Source organism: Zea mays, chromosome 3 (genome assembly GCF_902167145.1).
Source record: "Zea mays cultivar B73 chromosome 3, Zm-B73-REFERENCE-NAM-5.0, whole genome shotgun sequence".
In the NCBI taxonomy this organism is placed as follows: domain Eukaryota; kingdom Viridiplantae; phylum Streptophyta; class Magnoliopsida; order Poales; family Poaceae; genus Zea; species Zea mays.
The window spans coordinates 13,073,227-13,078,548 of NC_050098.1; the positions used below are offsets into that span (position 1 = coordinate 13,073,227).

Sequence of the window (5,322 nt, forward strand, 5' to 3'; positions counted from 1 at the left end):
TTTGGTCGTTCACTCGGAACTACTAACACGACTCTCAGTGATGCAAGGATTTATTTTAGTGCTACACCTATAGCTACTTCTTTGGTTCTACCATCCTATTTGCTTAGTTTTAAAACCCGGTGAATGTCAAGCATGTCCTTAAGACTAACTTCACCAATTACCCCAAGGTAAATATGTCGAACATAGTGATGTTCAGTCTTGCTCGATGTTGTGCTAAAGGTTCAAAAATCAGAGCTGAAAGCTGATTCGAATGCCTGAACACTGTGTAGAGGACTTGCTCCTTGGTGACGACATCTTCAACACCTACAGGGAGCTATGGAGGAAGTAGAGGAAGACGACGTTTTTCAAGTTCACCTCTAAGACCTTGAGGTATTTCAACGCCATTATGTTCAGAGTACTTAGATCAACACACCATGTTTTTCTGTTGCATGCCATTTGTAGTAGTTCAGGTACTCAGATCAGCATGCCATGTTCTTTTGTTGCATGCCATGTGAGTAGTTCAGATACTCAAATCAGCAACATGATGACTTTTAGCAGTTCAAAGTCATTTTGTTGTGTTGCATGCCATGTGTAGTCTATACTATACTTAAAGCACCAGTTTCAACGGTCGTCGTGCGTCATGTTTTTATAAAACACCCCTTGAATTTGTTGGAAATCAACCCGCAGTTGCTTCTGCTCTCCGCATGGCGTGACCCGCCCACTCTGCAAGACCGCAACAGATCCCCGCCCGCCCCGCCGCCGCTTCGCTTGGATAAGGATGCATCCACTTCCCATTCCCCTTCTCTTCATCTTTGGGTCGGCGATGGTTATCTCTATATTCCTTATAGATCTGTCGCGGTTAGCAGCACCAGCCACCACGACTCCAAGATGAGCAAGGTGCGGTGGCCTCGCTGCTGGCGCTGGCAGTGGTTAGAGCAACCTGTCGAGGAAGACCTCCATCCTCTCTCCTCCTCGACTCCCCACCCCTTGCGCCGTGCGCGTACCACTCACCACCGGTCGTCAGGGGAAGAAGGTGTCCACAAGGCCGCCTGCTCTTGCCGGTCTTGTGGAGCGAGCGTCCAACCCGAGCAGGCCAGTTCCCTTTCTCCTCCTAGATGTTCACTCCTAAGTGCTGGAAGAGTAAGTGTTTTTGTTCTTTCATTTCAAATTTTGGCTAAGAACTAAATTGTTGTCATCCAGTAAGGTAGGTGTGTACATATCACTGATGTTCATACAGCTGTGTTATTAACTGCAATCTTCCACAATTTCCTTTCATAAAGTAAATTGGAGTTCTCCATTTTGTCTTCATCCCTACTAACGCCAACTACTGCTGCTCCCAGCTCCCATTTCTATTTTATATTCTATGGATTTCATGATTGTTGCTTATCATCATTTTGCTTTTCTGCTTCCTTTTTCGTTTTCCATGTTTGTGTCTATGTGTGTGTGTCTTGGAGACTGTTGTTGGACGTGTGCTGTCAAATAACTATACTTCTGTTTATCTTCCAGTTTCCACTCTATGTTCTGTAGTATAGGTTACGGTTTTCACAGTAAATTGTGCACAATGCAGATGTATTATTGTATATAATTCAGGCTACTGCTAATGAGCACTATGTCATCTTTATGATTGAAGCCTGAAGGGTTTCCACTGACTAAATTTGCTTGTATGTTTCTTTCAGTCTTTTGCTGGAACTCAGAATGTTTCAAGTCTGCAGAAGGATGAAGCATGGAAAGTGAATGTCTGCATCCATGGTTGCAATCTTGAACAGGGTTATCTATGTGAAACGATGGAAGCGCTTAATGTTCCATTAGCAGATACACCTGTGATTACTCATTTGTTCTTCCACTTTGAATCTGAAATCTAATGTTATGCATTGATGACAATAGTAGTTATAGGTTTGCTAAATAAACAATTGTGATCGTCATTAAAAAAATAACTGAGAACTAAATGTGTTGCCACTTGACAGAGTGTAAAACTGGATTTTAAAGAATATAGAAATAAGCGATGTTTTTAACCTTGTGCATTGGCTCTGTCCATAGGTAGTGACATTCTGGGAGGGGGAGATAGTGGATGCTAAAAATTACACCTTTTTCACTAGCAAGTGGGAGGCATCGTGAGTGTTTCTGTTTTATGCTCATACCATCTCTATGTAATGTCCTGATGACTCACAACATTCCAAACTTACATGTGAAAACATATTTCTTAAATTGTTTGCAGACCAGAGGATGATATAAGACATTGGTCCAAGTTCCCATCATTTATGCCTCTTCTAGTATTTGGTTACCTACCTAGCTTGGTATTGTCCATCATCTTGAATTTTTTGGTGATGTGTTTGTATGCCCTTTCTCCTCATCTTTTTGTCGATGTTGGTCATCTCCATCTTCTTTATAGATCCGTTGTGGTTAGCAGCATGTGCTACCATGGCTCCTCCCAAACCAAGGCACCCTCCTCCCAAACGACCAAGGCGCCAGAGTTGGCACTTTCCTCCACAACGAACCTAGCCAACTTGCTCCCAACCGGTGTCCTGCTCGCCTTCAACCTTCTGGCGCTCAAGTCCCCGTACGACGGTTGCGTCTACTACGTCGTCACCAGCTGCACCGGCCTTAGGCTCCTCAACTACCTGCCAGACGCGTCGCCGCTGCCCGAGGGAGTCACCAGGCGTTCCCCACCACAAGGCACGGGCACACGACATCGAATACCCATCGTCGCCAACACCGTCGCAAAGTATAAGAAGAGAAACAGGGAGATCGATACTAACTGGTTGGATTTGGTACAATCCACTTGGCCACGTCGTGTCCAGTCGACCCCGACTTCCCAAGTTATCCGAGAACATAAAAAAACACTATAAAGGAAAAAGAAAACAAATGATGATAGTTGCATCAGTTCACCCACATCCTTGACCACCACAGTCATTAGTGGGATTGATGTTCCGCTCATGAATGGGAGCCTGAGTGACAACAGTGGCCAAAAGAAAGAGCGAAGTCTGCGTAGGGAATCAGGCTATGCAGGCGCAGAGAGCAGTGGAGAGAGCAACGACCATGGCCTAGGCATGATGAACATTCAAGTTGTCGTCTCTATAGATTCTTTTAGCTAACTATTTTAGCTGTTGAGTCCTTGATCCTGTATTTAAGATGGCATGCCTACTTAGAGCGTTTGTTGGAATGTTCTGACCTCCTATCAGCATCACTTGTAAAGTACTTACAAGTACCGAATAGAACTGTCATACAAGAGAATAGATAGTAGATGTTTCTATTTTCTTTTTTTTTCATGCTTTGACGTTGTTACACTATGCTCGTGTTACATTTATCTTTCTCTCCTTTTTTTTCTTTCCTTTTGGTACCATGTATTTATGATAGACTTGAGAGTTCCTTGAGATGATCCGATTGCACGAGCAAACCAAACACTCAAATCATCTAACTTTTTTCCAATTCCTTGTGTATCCTGATAACTGAAGATGGTCGTTTGGTTTTCACTTTGTCAGTTATATGTTAAAGTGAATTGGTTCTCACGCAACATGCCAAGGCCAAGATGAACTCTGTTCTGCAAGGAACCCTAAGAAAAACCACATGCAAGTTTATCTGATTAACAACATCCAACTCATCTGATGCACATCAACAGATGACTCCACGTATTCATTCGCAACTTTAATTTGTTAGAAAAGCTATACAAAAAAACACATCAACGAAGAAGAAAACGCTACTTTTAGGCTACTACTAGATTGACAATGATGAACTATCTGCACAGGCAAAAAAAATACATCTCGCACCAAATTAGAACGTGTTTTATTTATTTATTTTATATTTCCCTTATATTCTCTACCCCTATAAAACAACTGTTTCTATGGTCCCACGGTTGCCATTTATCGTCAAGTGACGTGGATCGATTTGGCGCAAAACTCGTATCTTTTCGGTCTTTTGGCTAAAGTGCAATATTTGTTCTTATCAATATATGATACATGAGACATATGTCCACTTTACTTTTAAATTTATTTTTTGTGTGGGGTCCATCACACTAGCTTGTCACTATGACCTCTCATATCTTTTCGACGGCGCGACCCCAGGCGGTACCACTACTCCGACACGGCATGCCCGGACTTCCGCAAGGGCGGGTGCAAGCGCGGCGACGCGTGCGAGTTGGCGCACGAGGTGTTCGAGTGCTGGCTCCACCCGTCGCGCTACCGGACGCAGCCCTGCAAGGACGGCACCGGGTGCCGCCATCGCGTCTGCTTCTTCGCGCACACGCCGGACCAGCTCCGCGTGCCGCAGGCGCAACAGTTCAGCCCGAGGGGCGCGTCCGCGGCGTCGCCGCTGGCCGAGCCGTCGTATGACGGCTCGCCGCTCCACCGCCAGGCGTTCGAGAGCTACCTCACCAAGAGCCATAAAGATTGATGAAGCACATAATTGGTGTACCGCCGCAACGCACGGACACTATACTAGTATATATTGAAGTTCTTTTACCAAAAATTATGAGTATTCATTTGAACACCCTTGAATTTAATGGGGCTCACCCCTGTGTGCACCCCTTATATTTTGCTCTAACTTTGCCACTGCTAGAGCAGGGTCGCAAACACGCTCTTAGTGATCATTCTCATGATATTATATTAAAAAGATTTTATCATATAGGTCCAGAAAACTCTTGAAGTCCCTATATTTCTGTACACAACCTTATTCCAATAACAATAAGCCACGTACACAAACACATTCGCATCATACTGCTACTGCTGGCGGTGGCGGCAAGGTGGTGGAGGCGCCAACCGGAGTGCGTGACGCCGGTGCCGGTGGCGGAGGTGCGGCACGGTTCAGAAGCTTCCGCGTACCCCCGGCGAAATCTACATGTAGATATAGATCGATGAGTGCCGCGCGTGTGTATATAGATCATATCAGAGTTAAATTCATCAACAAATAAATCAACACAACTACACAAGTAGTACAGACCTGACGGTGCTTGAGCTTCTTCGGAAGAACTTGCAGATGAGACAACTAGTACTACGACGACCACTAGCAGCAGCAGAGATCGTGCTCTTGTCACGGAGGCGCCCGCCATTGTCAACCCTCCTAGTAGGCTAGCTAGCTATGCTAGCTCTGCATGTTGTGATGCATGGAAGCAGTGTGACGTCGTTGTTGTGATATTTATATAGGAGCCGGCCGGAGACTGCATTATTAGCACGCGTTAAGTGCAGTGCATCTGGTAAGCTAGCTTCTACGCCCAGCATCAGACAGCAATTTAATCGGCATCGTACCAACAAAACAATCGTCAGTTCGGCGGTAGCTGTTTCGATCTCCCCGACAAGATGGAGGATGGGTACGCGTACTCTGATGCACGCGCGCGCGTCGTCCAGCGCTCTA

At 45.3% G+C, this 5,322-nt stretch overlaps 2 long non-coding RNA genes across 2 annotated transcripts; one reads left to right on the forward strand and one right to left on the reverse strand.

Annotated features, from left to right (window-relative positions):
• Positions 1-1,080: 1,080 nt before the first annotated feature.
• LOC103649705 (uncharacterized) lies at positions 1,081-2,273 on the forward strand. Its single transcript, XR_563665.3, has 4 exons — positions 1,081-1,119; positions 1,656-1,799; positions 2,017-2,090; positions 2,195-2,273. It is a non-coding gene; the product is annotated as an uncharacterized lncRNA (long non-coding RNA).
• A 2,278-nt stretch (positions 2,274-4,551) lies between these two features.
• On the reverse strand, positions 4,552-5,076 carry LOC109944924 (uncharacterized). The gene is made up of 2 exons (XR_002268308.2): positions 4,912-5,076; positions 4,552-4,805 (listed from the first exon to the last, which is right to left on the reverse strand). It is a non-coding gene; the product is annotated as an uncharacterized lncRNA (long non-coding RNA).
• Between the last annotated feature and the right edge of the window lie 246 nt (positions 5,077-5,322).